Source organism: Lepidochelys kempii, chromosome 3 (assembly GCF_965140285.1).
Source record: "Lepidochelys kempii isolate rLepKem1 chromosome 3, rLepKem1.hap1, whole genome shotgun sequence".
NCBI classification, from domain to species: Eukaryota; Metazoa; Chordata; order Testudines; family Cheloniidae; genus Lepidochelys; species Lepidochelys kempii.
The window spans coordinates 150,553,438-150,572,711 of NC_136382.1; positions in this window are offsets into that span (position 1 = coordinate 150,553,438).

Here is a 19,274-nt window from a genome sequence, read left to right on the forward strand (position 1 = left end):
GGGGTGAGCACAAGCACAGTAGGGTCCCGCTGATAGGGCTTAAAATGAGAAATCAAAAAAAAAAAGGGCGGGGGAGGGAAACAGGGCAGCGCGGGTCTGGGGCAGGCAGGTGGGGACACAGGGCGACTCCCACCGCTGCAGCGCGGGTGTGAGCGGAGATACCTAGGCAAGGAGGCAGCCGGACGCCTGTAACTCTGCAGCAGCGGGGAGCTGGGACAGCAGGGGGACACCTGTCAGGTGGCAGCACATAAGCCAGTACCCTCAACACCCTTCTGTGCTTCAGTTCCTAGGAGCTCCCCCTCCCTCTGAATGCTATGTGTGTGTGTGGGGGGGGGGGGGGATGCCTGCCCCATCCGAGCACGCTGCTCCCCCTGCCAAGGCGGCACTGTGGGCTCATGCAGGTGAGGAGCTCTGCTTCGCTCTCAGCAGGTATCAGGCCTCCTCTGGGGGATACACCCCTAGGCTGTGTTTGCTTCCTTCCCAGATTCGTTTTACAGCATTACTAGTGCCTCCGAACCCCTCGAGTATTCCCTGCCCTTTTGATTAGCTTCCTTCCTTACAGCAAATGATCGGTACAGAAAGAAAGGAGAAGCGAATCCAGTTCTGTTTCTCACCCTTAATATTCATCCCCCCAAGTCTGAGGCAGCTGCCCTGTGACAGGCTGGTAGTTGTTGCAGGTGGTCACTATTCTGTTGGGTTTGCCTTTTCCAGCTTTCACCTGCTTTCTACTTGGTGGGCGGAGGGATGCTTACATTTCATTGATAAGGTTTTTGGGAGACCTCCTATTGCCATTGTGAGCCCTCAGCTCTTTGGTCAGTACATTCAGCTGCTCTTCTACCCTGTGCACCTGCCCTTTACCCTGCCCCACCCCTGGTGCTCTAAAACTGGAGACTTTGGGCTCTACCTCTCCCCCCCCTCCAATCTGGCACTGCTTTTACCTTAGGGTTTGTCATACATGCTACTGATCTGTTGCTTCTCTGCTTCAGCTCAGCGGAGGGCTGAAGTCAATATGCAAAGTGTGGGTATCCAACCACTGCCATGTAGCATCTTGCTCTCTGTTTTCTTCCTCCCTTCTCCTTTCTCTCTGCCTCCTTCTGTATCTATGCTTTCTTCCTCTCTCCTCCCCTCCCCCTTAGAACAAACCAAAAAAAAACCCCACACAAACTGGTGCTAGTTAAAGAAATTCATGCTCCCTTTCTCTCTCTCTCCCCCCACTCATCACCCCAGCCACCTATTTTAACACACACCTCTCTGACTGCTAAGTCAAAGTGATGCAAAAAAAAAAAAAAAGCCTCATACAAAGGGAACCAGAACTATCCAGGTCTCAATTCTCCCCTTCCCCTCTGCTCCACCATAATCAGTAAATGGCGTCGACTGCTAATCCTTTTGGTGCCAATGAATGATCTGAAACCACTGAGCTCTGCCTTGGGAATGGTACAACATCGCTGGAAAGGGTAAGAGAGCGGCTCCAGAAACAGATGGCGTCAGCCTGAGGTGTAAGCTCTAGCCGGTATTGTCACTGCAAGGAGACTGCGCAGTTTGAGCTGCTTGTTGTAAAGCATTTAAAATCCACCTCACCACAGGAAACAGGTTGGCATAAGTCCATGTAAAATCTGCAAGGAGTCATTCCCAGTGGAGGCCAGTTTAGCACAGCCCCTACCTGCTCAGCCCCCGGGGGGAGGCAACTCCCAGCCAGGACCAGCTTAGGATGGCTTCCAGCAGCTTTGCCTGGGAGAGCATCCCCTTCGATTCACCTTGTAGGCCCATCTTTTTATGGATCCGTTTGAGACTAGGCTGCAATAGAGTGCCAGATGCACACCCCCCCTAAGATTAGCTGCTGGAGAGGAGACTGTCCTCATTGGTTACATCCCTCTGAGTGTGGGGTCACTAAAATCTGGTTTTGGGGATCCTCTTTAAATACACAGGAAGCTGATCTGTCAACATTGCATGGGTTTGAAAGTGAGCATGTGAGGGCCCACGGTCCCTGTATGCCCCCAGAAAAGAAGGTCCTTATGTGACGAGGAAGAGCAGCTATCATTAGGACATGGAAGAGGGGAACGTGCAAGTCAAACACTCTAGAATCTCCCCCGCTATTGATCATAGACTGCAAATAGCTATGAGAAGCAGCTAACAGAGGAGCCATTCCAACAACAATGCAGAGTTATTGCAGCGATACCATGAAATTCTGTGACAAAACTGATCCAGATCTGTATCTAATCTAAGTATCTATACTGTGCTCATCAGTGGGGTATCTGATTGCATCTCCAGGCAGGATTTCTATAACATCAAGAGTGAAGAGACCCCCGAGGAGTTTTAAACAGAAGAGTGAATAGGGCCTATATGCACTGCCCCACACAGATAACAATAATCACGACACACACAGTAGGAGCTCCACCCCACGGTGAAGGGTTGACCATAGGCCTATGCACTCACACCTAGGTCAATCATCCATCCATCCACCCACCTCAACTACATGCTGCTTTAATTCAGTGTACCTTAGCCAGCACAGTTCCTCAGGAGCATGACAGACCTCCACCTCTGCTCTCTCACAGGTTGTTCACCATTTCCCACATTGCCAGCAAAGTCAGGCATTTGTGGTAGAACATGGTTGTTCACCTATATAATTTTAAAATGATACTTTTGCCCAGGTTTTCAAAAGACAGCAACACCCAGCGTGCTGAGCAACTTTGAATGTCTGCTTTTATTCAGGTGCCTAAATGGAAGTCGAGCGCTCCTGAGATGTAGAGGGTTTTCAGAGCCAGAGAGGGGAGATAGGTTGCTGCTTTATTGGACACGACAAATTTCCATGTTACTGGGCTTTTCTTGCTTTTGGTTTGCAATCGCCTCGCCTGCTAGTGGTCACAGGCCTGAAGGGATAATGTAAGGTGCTACAACTGCTACCAGTTAAGGGATATTCTCCTTGAGCTCATGTACCAGAGCTGCTTTTTGTGTCTCAAAGTCCATATTTCCATTTCGCAGCAGTTTCCTCAAACAAGTGCCACATGTGTGTACTTACTGCTTCTTTCAGCTAATCTGATTGCTTATAGCTTGGCATATATTGGACATTAAAAGTCAAAATGTCCAAGAGAAGCATGGAAGACACCACTAGGGGTTCTTGAGACCTCTTACCTATACTATATGTAGATGCCATTGTCCAGCTGTTTCCCAAATCCAGGCACTGCATGCAACCAACTCACAATGTGTTCAGCCCAAATGATTTAGATTCTTCAGGCAGGGCAAGATTCAGGTCAACCGTAGAGCCTTGGAAGGGTCACACACAGAATGACCTTTGTCGGATGCTGTAAATAGGCTGCACCTACCTTTGAAGTGAGTTTAGGCTATTTACTTTCAGATTCGATTGGCCTTCATGGGAGGTCTCTGGGCTCAAGGGCCTAATGACCTATGCCTTTACACAGAGATATGCACTCACACCTTCCCCTCCTGTCCAGAAAAAAGTTAAAAGTCCACTTAAAATTAATCACATTGGCCAAGCCAGTGAATATTTTAATGTATTTTAATAGATGTACACAAAGCCACGAATGCAAAGAAATACGGAAGTGAATAAAATATTTGGAACTACTTCCATTTAAACTACAGATCCCCAGAAGGATTACAGCACCTTCAACATCTTTTGGGAGAGCTGTCAACTGAATTCCACAAGCTTGTCCCTTACATGCTTTAAGTGTATTGTTGTCCCTTATGGTGCACACTCACCACCAGAGCACCCGGTTGCACAGCATTGCAGGGGTTCCTCCACTCCAGCACCCCTTGTTCCAAGTGATCTGCTACTTCCATCGTCTAGCCCTTCAGCTAGGTCACCTGTCAGTCCAGTTCCCTTCTGGAGTTAACATCTAAAACAGAAGAGACCAAAGCATAGTGCCCTCTATGCCAGGCCCTCATCTCTATCTGGGAATCCCCATTCTCAGCCTCTCATTCTTGAAACTTGTATTTCCCTTCTTGGTCTGGGGGAAGAGATAGGGGAACCCAGACCCACCCTCTCACCTGGGTTCCAGCCCAGGAACCCTGCTTTAGGTAGCTAAGGACTCTTCCTTCAGTCTCTTGCCTGGGCTTATTCTACTTTGCCCAGTTTGCCAGGGTCTTCACCAGATCTGCAGACTGCTATTCCCACACTGGATTTGTGGCTTCTCACAGCCTCTTCCCTGCTGTCTACTGAGAAGCTTCCACAAATCTCTCTGGCAGCTGAGCTCTATTTTGAACAGTCTCTCTGGTTTTCCGCTTTAAGACAGGAAGGCCCTCCCACCCAGTTCTCCTCCTCAGAGCTGATGTTGCAGTTTAGGCCAGCTGTAGGGCCTTAACCAGCTTCTCCTTCAACTACCCCTCTTCCCCAAGTATTGCCTCAGCAAACCAGCCTTTTCCTGCTTATGTCTATCCTACTACAAGGGAGGAAGCAGCATATATGCTGGTCCCCTTCCTAAAGCTCATCCCAGTTGGCTGGTGCAGAGGGGAGCCTTGTCCCTCCCACTCTGCAAGGCTCCTGGTCCCAGGGCCTTAAAGAAACAGCAGCAGGATTTCCTCCCAGCACTGCTTACTTTCTCCCAATATATCCTAGGTCCTTGTATACATCAGACCTCCCAAAATCTTAAAGGGCCATGCCACATTACAGGGTGGGCCAATCCCTAGGCAGCACTGCCCTTACAGGGACAGGCCACTCCATCACATAATGCAATAGAAAAGCCCTACATCCGTGAAGCCTAGTGGAAGCAGACTATGCAGTTTTTCACCCCAAAACTGTTAGAGTGTAAAATTTTAGAAAACAAGCTGTCCCGATTTACATAGTACATTTCTATACAGATTCAGTTTAAAAAGAGTAAGGCATTATTGTAAATCCAAGTAATGTTAGATTGTGCCTAAAACAAACCAAAGTGAGAAATCAGAGTGTGAGGAGATTACAGAAATAACAATCACATGTGTGCTCTTCTCATTCCTCTGAGGGTCTCTAAGCACTTTAGACACATAAATTCTTTAGCCCCTCTTGTGAGATAGGGAAAAATGAGAGACGTGTTCAGAAAGCAAATCAGAGTCAAAGTCAGAGCTACAATCCAGGACTCCAGGGGCCTAGTCCCCTGCCCTAATAATTAGGCAGCCCTCCCACATTCCCGACTGCAAGTGCAGCCAAACCCCTTTATCACTGGCCAGGTACTTTACCACTGTATAGTTACTTGCTGTATTAACTGTACATCATACCAATCTTCTCAGCATACGTGCAACATGCCTTAGATGGCACGTGACCAGGATTCATCACCCAGTCTGGTCTGCCAGTTGGATCATTAGCTTCCCCAGCTTGGGCCAGGTACTGACGGGGAGTGCCCCATGAACGTTGATCCATGCTCCCTAGTGAAGTTAGTGAAAATGCAAAGGAGACGCACCTCTTCTTTCCCTGCACTTCCTCCCATTCCCTGGAATAAACATACCAACCCTCCCCAATGGAAGCTTCAACCTTCTCCACTTCTCACAGCCTCCAAAGGGTTGAAGTTTGATCTTTCAGTTGCAAACAAAAATAGCATGATCACGCTAGCTGATACTAGCGCAGACCACTTGAATCAGGTCACTGTGTACTACAGTGATCATGGAGGTTATCATCTTCAGAACGAAGTGTAAGACTTGTGTTTCTGCATTAGTGTCCCTACAATAAGTCCCCTAGAGACAACGAAACAAACCAACTTTATGACGCACACTTTCTCAGCATTGCACAAGGCAAATGGGATGGTGGGAAGAATATAGACCGCTTGAGAGGATAGTGGCTCCACCATGCATCTCTGTCATCTGGCTTCCAAGATGGGCCTCAGTTTACTTGTTGTATGAGAGGCTTTTTCTAGCTTGAACATGTCATGTGATCTGCTCTAGTCTCTCTGGAAGGTCTGTTGTTCACATACTACAGATTTGTTTTTCTAGCTGGTAATTGCCTTCTGTACACAATGTAGCTGTCTTCCTGGATGGCAATCCTGTGAGACACTGAAATAAGCTATTTCACAATAATCATAATATCTTCATAACAGGAGCATGCATTTCCCCCAAACACTCTCAGGTTTCCCCAAGGAACAACAACATTATCCCTGGTGCCCACTGTGCTGAATAAAATTCCTCCGGTAGTTTCCAGCAGCTGAAGTATTTTTCATTCGCTTCCCATCCTGTCCTAAACTCTTGCATATTGTGGCAACGTGTTTTTAAACAGTGGCTCCATCCTATCCCAAAGGTGGCTGCGTTTCAGTGGCGGATGAAGTGATTCCTACTGCAAAACCAGACAAATCTTCACTTCAAAATCCAATTATGGTTGCTGAGTGACAACAGCAACTTCCCTAGTGTATCATTTACCAATCTCAAGCACTTAAAGGCAAGGAAATGAATAGTTAAAAGATACTGTAAATTTTACACTACACACATAATAAACCAATTATTCTTATCAACCATAAAGTAATGCATATTGCTCCACAACACAATAACCTGATCGCTAAGAGAATGTTATTCAGCTGGGATCAGAGTTAAGGCTGTTGTGTTACGATGAACTGTACAGATAAGCACAGAAATGTGCATTGCTGCCAAGTTTGTGCAGCTCTGTGAGTGACATTTCTCAATGGTGAGAAAAAGTCTCTGATTTCTCCCTCTGAGTCCCCTCAATCAGGGGCAGTAGGTGTGTGTTGGGGGAGGGGAGGAAACCTACTCCCCCACATCCCAGAAGCAAGGCAGGTTTGGAAGGAACCAAGGGCAACCAGGAGCGATGGGGACAAGGGGATGGGAAGGAGTCAGAGGTCACATGCGGGCAAGGGGACGTTGGTGGGGGGAAAGGTCTGGAATAAAGATGTCAGGGGCAGGGGGAAGAGGCTGAAGGGTGACTGGGGTGGGGCAGGGCAGCTAGGAGGTCAGTAGGAGCATGGGAGTTGGGAATTGGTCCTGCTTCGAGCAGGGCGTTGGACTAGATGACCTTCTGGGGTCCCTTCCAACGCTGATATTCTATGATTCTATGGGGCCGGGGAAGACGTTGGGGATGTGCATAACCCTGGGCCTCCTCCTGCCCCTCTCCTCGCTAGCCTCCCCAATCTTCCCCCACTTCTCCTTCTCCCTCCCCTCTTCCCCTCCCCCCCCCCATTGCTCCCTTCACCTGCCTACCAGCTGCCCCAGGCACCACCTCCTCCCTAGAGGCACCACACACCTGATGCCAGCAGGGGGAGCACAGAGAAGAGATGCAGAAAGGCCAGCTGGCTGCCTGAACCCAGTGCTACAGGGGCCCCCAGCAGCCAGGAGAAGCAACTGCAGCTGTACTCCCAAAACCCATCTGAATGTTAGGCTATAGCAGATGGGACAGGGCAAAGTGGGACAGGGTTGCCAAATGTTCAAGTGTTATATCAAATGCATGGCATTTGGCTGCATGGAGTTGGAGCAATTGACATAAGAGGCTATGAGGTTTAGTGGATAAAATATAACTCTTCCAACTCAGAGAGCAGGTTCTGTTTCCACCTCTGCCCTAAAATGTCTTATTAACCTTTCTCAAGTTAAGCTTTCTGTCCCTCATTTGCCATCTCTTGAAAAATGGAACTCTGAACTTTGTCCTAGATCAAGAGGGCATATTAGTGGGAAATGCGAGAGAAAGAATCATTTTATGAGAGCCTAGAGTTTCCTCTCTCTTTTGAAAAGGAGTTTGGGGAAGTTCAGATACCAACAACAAAAATATTTGCCATTAATACTTGACTCTCCTTTGGCTTTATTGATGAAGAATAGTGTCTAATTTTCAAATAACGGAAATTTATTAAATATTTACTATTCCTGACCTTGTAAATTGCCTCTTGCAGAAGCCATTGTAAAAATCTACCTATCTTGTATGTTGTGCGATATAATGCGGTTTAACTGGGTAGGGAGAAATAGTAGGCACTTTGCACACATTTTAAAAGGAGACCATTTAAAATATTTTAATTTCAAAACGTATCGATTCAATTCATTTAAAATTTTCAAAAAATATTCTTTTGCCAATGTAACTTAATTGTAGAAATGTGCAAGTGTGAGGAATTTTATTTTCTTTCTTCTTTTTCTTACAAAGAGGATCAAAAACAACCTCATAATGACCCCCTAGCTGTAATCTTAACTCTGAGGAGGTTGCTACCTTGCTTTGACAAGCCACATATACACTTGAGAAACTGGATCTAGAATTCTTATCCTACAGTGGCAAGTAGACAGAATATATCTCTCAAAGCAGGGGTGGGCAGACTACGGCCCAGGGGCCGCATCCAGCCCTCCAGATGTTTTAATCTGGCCCTCAAACTTCTGTCAAGGAGCGGGGAACCACAGCCAATGGGAGCTGCAGGGGTTCTGCCTGCGGACAGGGCAGTGTGCAGAGACGCCTGGCCATGCCTCTGCATAGGAGCCGGAGAGGGGACATGCCACTGCTTCTGGGAGCTGCTTGAGGTATGCACTGCCCAGAGCCTGCACCTCTGGCCCCCTCCCATGCCCCAACCCCCTACCCCAGCCCTGATCCCCCCTCCCACCCTCCGAACCCCTCAGTCCCAGCCTGGAGCACCCTCCTGCACCCCCAACCCCTCATGCCCACCCCAGAGCCCACACCTCCAGCCAGAGCCCTCATCCCCTTCCTCTGCATCCCAATCCACTGCCCCAGCCCAGAGCCCCCTCCTGCACCCTGAACTCTTCATTTCTGGTCACACCCCAGAGCCCAAATCCCCAGCCAGAACCCGCTCCCCAACCCCCAATTTTGTGAGCATTCATGGCCCGCCATACAATTTCCATACCCAGATGTGGCCCTTGGGCCAAAAAGTTTGCCCACCCCTGTCTCAAAGCTAAAGGAGGTGTGTAATTTCACTATCTCATACAGAACAGACCTTTATGTCCTTTCTCACCAACAACCCACCAGCCAACAGTGGTTTGGAGCAAAAGGTGAGTGCTCACTGCACCTGTCAAGGGGGAAGGGTGCCGTGGAGGAACGTTGCTTACCCAAGCCACAGAGAGGAGGGGTAGCACTCCCTTTGCTTTTATTTTAAATCCTATAGTTAACCAGCTGAATAGAGGGCAATATGTTCCCACAAACATAATGCCCACTCATGCTACCTCTGAAATCAATGGTAAACTTCTATTGACAACAGTGGGAATAGGATCAGGCGATTTCCGCTGAAATCAATGGGAGCAATATAGGGCACCAACAAAATCATTAATAACGTTGCTTATTTACAATCTATTTTCTTCATTTATAGCTAGTTCATGAGCTTCCAACAAGATTTAACTGTATGGAAAATGTGAAGATTAATAAACAAGATATTTGTGAGCTTGAAGGGTCTACGCAAAAGGGGAAATGTCAGAGGTTACACTTTTAATTAACTGTAACTCACAAATCTTTGGAAACTTTTCTTCAAATATTGCATACACACACACACACACACACTATATATATATATATATATATATATATATATATATATAGACACACACACTCTCCCTTGGTTTCAGAGTCAAAGGTGTCCCATAAATTGAGCTTCCTCATAAATTAAAAAAAAATATATGTAAGATTGTAAATTCCTCAGGGCAGGGACCTTGTCCACTCCTTATACAGCACCGAGCGCCTTGTATTATTATGTTGAGTGTTCACACACACAAGTTAGTGTTGATTTAAAAATATTTTGTATTGCACAAGGAGCACAAAAATATTGTCAGCAGAGTTGTTGGAAGTCAGTAAAATTTAATGGAACATTCATGGCCTCAGGCATATTAGGGCAGAATTTAATCTGCACTAATCTGCCAAAGCCTGGGGAAACACTATGTGCGGCATTTACTCATTTTATGGTCATTTATCAAGTGCTTGGGGATGAGAAGTGCTACAGCCCATACATGTATAAGAGATTATTAAACATTATAGATAATAATGTATGTTAAAAAAGCATATTTGCAAAGTCAAGAGACAGATGTGTCTTCTGAGAGTACGCTGAGGCCCAATTTCACATCTCTGGGACACTGTTCGTTAGCTTTAGACTTGCCAAGAGTGAATCAAAATGCAGAATTCTAATCCCCCCACAAGACTTAGAGACCATCAATCACCAGTGAAGGGGAAATACTGAACTTCCAGCATCTTGCCTTCTCCAGGAAAACCCGACGGCTGTGTTTGCACACTAATCTCTTCCGAGACTCTGCATTTCATCCCCTGCCCCCAACCCACTCTCTCACACGCAGCCCACATCCATACATATGGATGGCTATTTGTGGAAAATAGCTGATGTGGAGATTAAGCCTGGGAATTGGCAGGGAGGGGGTAGTTTTTGATTCTCTTTGTAAACCGCAGTTGAGATTGGACCAGAACTGCCAGAAATAAAACAAAGACAAATAATACAATCCAGGGCATGGTTTTAATTGGCTAGGAGGCAAAATAGCTGTGAATTGTGGCAGAGAGGAGTAGATAAAAGCTCATGAAGAGGACAAGGTGCTGCAGCTGCTACTGTATCCTCTGCTGTAACTGTCACAGCTCAGCTCTTTCCATCTGACAGAAGAGCCTCTTGGCAGCTGGAGATGAGTCAGTTTCATGTGCATTGCCTGGGAGTCTCTGGAGAACCCCAGTTGCTCCCTTTGTGTGTCTGTCATGCTGCCTGTGGGTTTGAGGCAAGCAGCACAACTCCATAGACCTCTAGTTCCAGCTGCAGCTCACAAGCACTCCTCCCACTCTCCCCACATTTTCCACAGCAGCTGAGTTGCAGATGGAAGCCAGAAGAAGTCAGTGCAACTTCAAACTCTTTACCATAAGGAAGGGGGTGCCCAACTGTCCAGCTGAGGGTTGCACTAGCCACCTGCCAGAGGTCTGAGGGCTGCATCAAACATGCATAAACTAGAACCAGGTGAAGGGTGGCTTGTAGGGACAACAGGTCCCAGCAGGCAATGCACACCATGCTCTATCTTGAGCCAAGAGACGCCTACATTTCACAGAGACACTCTGTGGGCCACACCTCCATATTAAATATTAGGGAGGCAACCAGCCATATTGTAAAACTCCATGAGCTATCTTTAGCTAGCAGACCTATTGGAAACTCCAGGAGACTTAACAAGGATCCTTCAGCTGGTCTCTATTGGTTTTTATTGGCATCTCAGGAACTGGAAGACCAATACACTAGTTGCTCATGTTCCAAACCCTAGTTGCTAGCTGGAACCAACTGGTCATTTTAAACTGGGATTTGCAATGAGGTGGCAGGTTGCCTACCCCTCTTACAAGGGAAGCCACTGAGAGTCTGTAAAAAACAGACCAGGGTCAACTGTTAAATATGGTCACAAAAGGAAAAGTCTGCCTTAAAATTGTTGTGATGGCAGCCGCGATCAGGAATTTGGCTTTGTGGAGAAGGACTTGCTGCTGACCTGCAGCTGGTGAGCAGTCTCTTATTCCTGAAAGAGCTGTTTTAAAGTTCCAGATGAAGATGGGTAAACAGGTTCTGCAGATACCAAAGAGCAACCGACAATCCAATCACCTCTTTCCCCCAGTCTCTTTACATAAAGGCATATGGAGAAGAAAGTTCTCAGAAGTAAAATCACAGACATTTCCTCTGCTGTCAAGCCCATCTAAGATCTGAGATTCTACATTGTGGGCAGCACGCAAAGGGGTGAGGAAGAAGGACTGGCAAAGAAGGAAGGCATGGTGGCCGAGTGCAAATGCTATGCCTGACTACACAGAAGACCACATGCTAACATGCACATTGGAGATGGGGAGATAGTGTGGGAGAAGTGTCCAGTTCGAAATGGTGGCAACCTTCTGGGAATCCATAGGTTTCAGAGTAACAGCTGTGTTAGTCTGTATTCGCAAAAAGAAAAGGAGTACTTGTGGCACCTTAGAGACTAACCAACTTATTTGAGCATAAGCTTTCGTGAGCTACAGCTCACTTCATCGGATGCATACTGTGGAAAGTGTAGAAGATCTTATTATATACACACAAAAAGCATGAAAAAATACCTCCTCCCACCCCACTCTCCTGCTGGTAATAGCTTATCTAAAGCTTAGCTATCCATTTCTGACCCAACTTGATTATCATACACATTGTAAGGAGAGTGATCGCTTTAGATAAGCTATTACCAGCAGGAGAGTGGGGTGGGAGGAGGTATTATTTCATGCTTTTTGTGTGTATATAATAAGATCTTCTACACTTTCCACAGTACGCATCCGATGAAGTGAGCTGTAGCTCACGAAAGCTTATGCTCAAATAAATTGGTTAGTCTCTAAGGTGCCACAAGTACTCCTTTTCTTTTTGGGAATCCATAGTTATTCCCCAGGGAGAAATATAACCTAGGAACTCAATCATATTCTGATCAAATTCACACTTTTCTAATTCCACGCAGAGTCAATTCAGGCAAAGCCTTTCCAGGATTCTGTGCAAACACTGATCACAAAGAGTCTGGACTTCGGAAAAGATGAGGATATTGTCAAAGTATACCACCACAAACTGCTTTAGCATGTCCCTAGAGATATTGGTTATAAAACATTGTAAGGTCACTGGGGCATTGCACAGCCCGAAGGGCATCACCAGATATTCAAAATAGCCATAGCGGGTGCAGAAAGCAGTCTTTCCCATGACCCCTTTCTGAATCCTAACCAACTTATAGGCCTAGTTTGATAAAGACCCTGGGGGAGCGAAGCCTCACAAAGAGTTCATTCATAAGCAACAGTGGGTACTGATTCTGGATGGTTATTTTATTCAGCACCTGCTAATCTAGGCAGGGGTGCAGAGAGCCATCTTTCTTAGCCCAGTTGGGGACATGGAAGGGTGGATGAAACCCTTTACCAAATTCTCTGGGAAATAGTCTGAGTGTCTGCCATTACAGTTCAGTGAGAGAGTAGATACACCCAAAGGAAACCTGGGCTTCATGTTGGAGGTCTATAGGGCAATCATAGCATGGTGAGGGGGCAAGAAGTTAAGCCTTCTTCCTGTCAAAGTCCTGGTATTTGGCTGGTACCCAAAAAGGCTGCTACAGTGGTTGTTGGGGCCAGTAGGGATCCCTTCAAACTGGGTCCCCATGTTCTGAAGTCATAAGAATATAAGAATGGCCATACTGGGTCAGACCAAAGGTCCAACAAGCCCAGTATCCTGTCTTCCGGCAGTGGCCAATGCCAGGTGCCCCAGAGGGAATAAACAGAACAGGTAATCATCAACTGATCCATCCCCTGTCACTCATTCCCAGCTTCTGGTAAACAGAGGCTAGGGACACCATTCCTGCCTATCCTGGCTAATAGCCATTGATGGACCTATCCTCCATGAAGTTAGCTAGTTCTTTTTTGAACCGTGTTATAGTCTTGGCTTTCATAACATCCTCTGGCAAATTGTTCCACAAGTTGATTGTGCATTGTGAAAAAATACTTCCTTTTGTTTGTTTTATACCTGCTGCCTATTAATTTCACTGGGTGACCCCTAGTTCTTGTGTTATGAGCAGGAGAAAATAACACTTCCTTATTTACTTTTTCCACACCGGTCATGATTTTATAGACCTCTATCATATCCCCCCATAGTCGTCTTTTTTCTAAGCTCAAAAGTTCCAGTCTTATTAATCTCTTCTCATATGGCAGCCATTCCATACCCCTAATCATTTTTGTTGCCCTTTTCTGAACCTTTTCCAATTCCAATATATCTTTTTTGAGATGGGATGACCACATCTGCACGCAGTATTCAAGATGTGGGCATACCATGGACTTAAATAGAGGTAATATGATATTTTCTGCCTTATTATCTATCCCTTTTTTAATGATTCCCAACATTCTGTTCGCTTTTTTGACTGCTGCACATTGAGTGGATGTTTTCAGAGAACTATCCACAATGACTCCAAGATCTCTTTCTTGAGTGTTAACAGCTAATTTAGACCCCATCATTTTATATGTATGGTTGGGATTATGTTTTCCAATGTGCTTTACTTTGCATTTATCAGCATTGAATTTCATCTGCGATTTCATTACCACTTCTGAAAGATCCTTTTGTCACTCTTCACAGTCTGCCTGGGACTTAAGTATCTTGAGTAGTTTTGTATCATCTTCAAATTTTGCCACCTCACTGTTTACCCCTTTTTCCAGATCAGTTAGAAATATGTTGAGTAGGACTGGGCCCAGTACAGACTCCTGGGGGCACCACTATTTACCTCTCTCCATTCTGAAAACTGACCCTTTATTCCTACCCTTTGTTTCCTGTCTTTTAACCAGTTACCAATCCATGAGAGGACCTTCCCTCTTATCCCAGGACAGCTTACTTTGCTTAAGAGCCTTTGGTGAGGGACCTTGTCAAAGGTTTTCTGAAAATCTAAATACACTATATCCACTGAATCCCCCTGGTCCACATGCTTTTTGGCCCCTTCAAAGAATTCTAGTAGATTGGTGACGCATGATTTCCCTTTACAAAAACCATGCTGACTCTTCCCAACAAATTATGTTCATCTATGTGTCTGACAATTTTGTTCTTTGTTCTTGTCCTCAGGGGGGCTGGGCTAGGCTCACTTGGAGTCACACTAGGGAGAAGCACTAAACTGCAACTGGGCTCAGAAAAAACAGGACTGCTGGCAGTACAGGGAATTAAAATGCACTGTGCTTGAATCCGAAAGGATGTGGGGGTCAGGCATGACAGCCCACATGATGCCAAGAATGACCAGAAAGTGCAGGGAATGTACCAACCAAACTGTCGGGACTCATGATGACCCCAAAGGTGGTGACCTCCAAGGGTGCAGTTTCTTGTGTGACCAGGCCTGAAGATAGGAGAGCACTGCCAACAGCTTCTATTAGATCAAGAATAGACTTATGCTGTGTCAGGATCTTATGTTTTAGGGCAAATTCTACGTCCAGAAAGTTACTGGACGCACCAGACTCCATCAATGCTCCCAGGCTGACTCTGTCATTGGAGGTGTCATGGACAGAGCAGGAGCCAAAGGTGTGCTGGGTGCTCATTAAATGTTGTCAAGATACTTGAGGACAAGTACAGGGGTGATGGACAGGAGTGAGGAGGAATGGAGGCAGGGGGTAATGCCAGCCCTGCCTAGACCCATATACGGGGGCTGGAACCTGGCATTCTCTCACCCAAAAAACAGATCAGCACTTTGCCAGACAAGTCAAAGCAAAATATTCTGCATCTCCACAGTAAAGGTCTAGACCCAATGCCCATAACTGATGTTTCTCTGCATCAGAGAGAGATGGGGTCATGTCATATCCAGCTCATGGGCTCAGGCTGGATATGGCAGGTTTTCTGACTACTGCTGAGAATCCAGGTAGAAGCTGGGGAACTGCCCTCTTTTTCTGTTGGCATTCCCACAGGCAATTGTCTGTCTTTGGCATAGGTCGATAAGGGCATCCCAATCAGTCAGAGCTTCCACCTCTAACAGCTCATCTTTGATCTCGTTGTTCAGACCGAGCCAAAAATGGTACCACTGCACAGCTTTGTTCCACTCAGTATCAGTTATCAGGCACCAAAAGTCTGTGGTGTAGTTGGTAACCAGTCGGCATCCCTGTCTCAGTGCCTGGAGCGCAGCTTCCACCACGTGCGCTTGATTTGGGTGGTTGAAAATTACCTCCACGGCACAGACAAAATTCTTGAACTGGCCCAGGAAGGAGCTAGATTTCTCCAGTATTGGAAAGGCCCAGGCCAGCAGCTTGATGGTCAGCAAGCTGATCATGAGCCCCATCCTGGACCACCCTAGTTTATAAGTATAATAGGAACAGACGCAGACACTAGTTCAAGAAGCCATGGATCTTTCTGTGATCCCTGTCAAACTTGCCCAGTAAAGGGAGCTTCGGTTCTCCATAGACCTGGGGCACAGCTTGGGTCTGGAAATCAGAGTTCTGCACCTGAAGGGCACTAATCTGGGTTTGTAAATTCTGCAGGGGTCTCCAAACCCCAACAAAGGGATGTTAGGCTGCATAGGATCCATCCTGGAAGCTACCCCCTTTTATTTGGGCTGCTCAAACTGTCACGGACCAAGGCCTGGGCATGGTTGAGCAGTAGTGGTCAGGCCTCGTGGTCAAAGCTAGAGTCAGGAATCAGGAGTCAGGAACTGAGCAGGGGAGTAAGGCTGGAGCAGAACAGCAGCCAGGATTTGGACTGGTCCAAGCCTGGGAAAAAGGCAGGAGCAGGAGCGATCACAGCTGTGGGTGTAAACTGAGCCTAATGCTTCTGGTGGGCTTAAGAGCATATCTGTTGGTTCCTACAACCAGTCAAGTGGTCTGGTCAATCAGGTGATCCTGCTACAAGCCGGTTGTGATTCAGCTACAAGTCCTCTGTTGCTTAGTTGGGAGGCGAAGCTAGCTGGTCCCAGGCTCATTTGCAAGCCCTAATTTCTGACAGCACCAATGGTTATTACCTTCAGAGGAAAAAATAGGGATGCTTAATTGCTGGCATGCAAATATTGTATGCAAATGACTTGATTATCATAATTTGCATATTAGTGAATAAAGTGCAGATGACGATACACTTTCATTTTAATTTTTTTCTTGTAGAGTTAATGCTAGTGAAATATGTCAGATTGACAGCCATGGTGAATGAAGGCCAGCAGCAGGGCCAGCTTCCCACACACATAGAGGCATGCTGGCAGGGCATCCATGGACAGATGTGAGGAGAGCAGTCTTTGGCCTCCACTGCATCTGCCAGTTAGTGCAAAGCATGATGGTGACTTTGTGATGTGGAAGCCAGAACTGAGGCCCACCAAATTCATCTCCTATATGGGCCACTAAAAATCCATTTAATAGGAACAACTTTGAGGTCCTACTGTAGTGGGCTGGATTCAAACTGGTGACTTACAGGTGTATGGCTCTAATATCTATGAGCAATGCTCGGAGGTCTCCACTCTCCAAATTAGCACTACTGATGAGGAGGGCATGTATTTTGTTTCTCCCCACCACAGGGGCCATCAGCGCGTTTTGACTCTAGGCCCTTCAAGCAGCCAGTAGAGAACTCTACCACTTGTGCTCAAGGAGTAACTGGTAGCAGTGACAAGTTTTGATTCTCTGTGGAGAAGCCACTGAAGAGGTACATGACACACACTTTGCCAATAGGTCACACAGGTATTTGCTCAAGACCAGCAGAATGTTGGGAATCAGGATTCCTGGCTCTGGGAAGGGAATGTGCTGCACTGGTTAGTGCAATTACAGTCAGGGGACCAGATCCATAGCTGGTGTAAATCAGTATAACTCCACTGAAGTTAATCATTAGACACCATTTTACTCCAGCTGAGGATTTGGCTTATGATACTCAAATACACAGAGTTGTTAGATACTTTCTTGAAGACACGGTGGCTAAGTGGATGATACCTGGGTCGTATTCCTAGGTCTGCAACATGCCTTGTGCATGCAGCTTCACCATTACCTCACCTGTCACATGGAGGATACTTTCTTGCCTACTAGGGTAGGGGCAGGAGGCCTTGATCAATATGAGACCTCATGAAGTGCCCAGAAATATTAACAGTAGTAATAGGAAGAGCTGAGACTTCAACTCATGGCGTCCTAGCTCAGTGCGCATTCCATTCAACCAGAGGCAGTTTTGAGAGGGCAGGTTTCAGTCCTGGTCTCTTTCTGGACTTTAGCAGTCACAGTACTGCGGGATGTGGGGCAGTCCTCTAGATTTCAGGATGCAACACAACCCTAGCTATATTTTCCTCTGGTATGTTAAGCCAGAACCTATAACAGCTGCTCTCCTAAGAGTTCAGGTGAAAATTAGTACCACAGACTTATTGCTCTTTATATAGGCTACATGGCCTGACCCATGTGCACCCACAAATCATTCCTGCTCAGTATCTATAGGATAGTCAAGGAGATGCTCTTTCACTGAACACCATTGCTGTTGCATAAGGACAACAGTTGTGTGATCCCACCACAGGAGTTTTAAAAAGTGGTGCTAACTAGGGGCATAGCTACACTTGCAGATGTAGAGTGCTGAGAGTTAAACCAGCCCATGGAGATTGCAGCAAGAAAAGCGCTGCCGTGTGTTCACACTGTCAGCTGCAAGCACAGTGGCGTGGCCACATTACAGCTCTTGCAACACCACAGAGAGCAGTGCATTGTGGTAGCTATCCCAGCGTGCAAGTGGCTGCAATGTGCTTTTCAAATTGGGGGTGGTGGTATTCAGAGTGTGACCGTGTGTTGTGTGTATGTGGAGGGAGAGACTGTGTTTTGGGGGGCAGAGAGTGTGTCAGCAAGCTGTCTTGTAAGTTCAGACTGCGGCAGAGGGAAGGGGGAAACTCTGACATCAGCCCCCACTGCCACCTCTCTCTCTCTCTCACCCACTCTCCGCAAGCAGCATTCCACAGCAATGGTTTGCTTTGTCCCAGAGCAGATAAGCAGCCGGCTGTCAGAAACGGAGCTTTGAAAGGGGATATCCGCATTCCTGCAGCTGAGTTCAGAACAATGAGAAGAGTGGCCACTTGACTTCAATCAAGGCCAATCACAGCGCAGTAATGCAACACGTCATCCACACTGACACCCGGGTGTTTCAGCCGGGGCAGAGCAAGCTTTATGCTTCTCCTGGAGGTGGATTACCAGGAGTGCTCCCGCTGCAGAGTCCAGGTGCTCTATGTGCCTTGCCAGTGTGGACACCTCAGGAGATAGGGCACCTGGGGCTGACTTAATGCACTCTAAGTGAAAGTGTAGCTAAGCCCTAGGAGTGGGAACTAGTTGATTGAGAACTTTGGGCCTGACCTGGGGGGTAGCTGAGCACCATTAAAGCCATGTGAATTCAACAAGGGCACTCAGCACATTGCAGGAGCAGCCCCTTTGCTTTGTGGTTGGGTGAGACTGAAGAGGGGTAATTTCCCTTGGGTGAAAATACCCCTCTTCATCCCTGTGCCTGTTGTTTGCTCGTGCGCCTCTCTCATCTCATCTCTCCCCCTCTCTGCAAAGCCAGTTCTGGGTTGAAGAGGCAAGGGTGTGTGCTAGGGAAATAAAGTTTGTTGTTTTCCGTTGAAGTATCAGGGAAGGATCTGAGAAGCCGGCTGCATCTGTTCCCAATAATCTCAACTTTCTGCTCTGTTTCTCTGGTTAAACTTGCTGACTCAAAACAGCAACAGACACAGCCTGGAGGAAATAATGCTTAGTGTGGTTTTCCCCCTCCCCGACTTTACAGTGGTATTTTATTGGAGTGGGTTTGGGGGTTTTGTTTTTTAATATCTTTGATACCCATTGCTTTCTCTGTGTGGATTCCCATAAAGACAGAATGGCTCTTACCAGCAAGTTTCCCCAGGTATAGGGTAGAAAGCATGACTGCCTTCCCCTGGCCTGTAATGACAAGGAAGAGGAGATGACGGGGCTGCCGAATTGTCAACAGAAAACAAGTCTT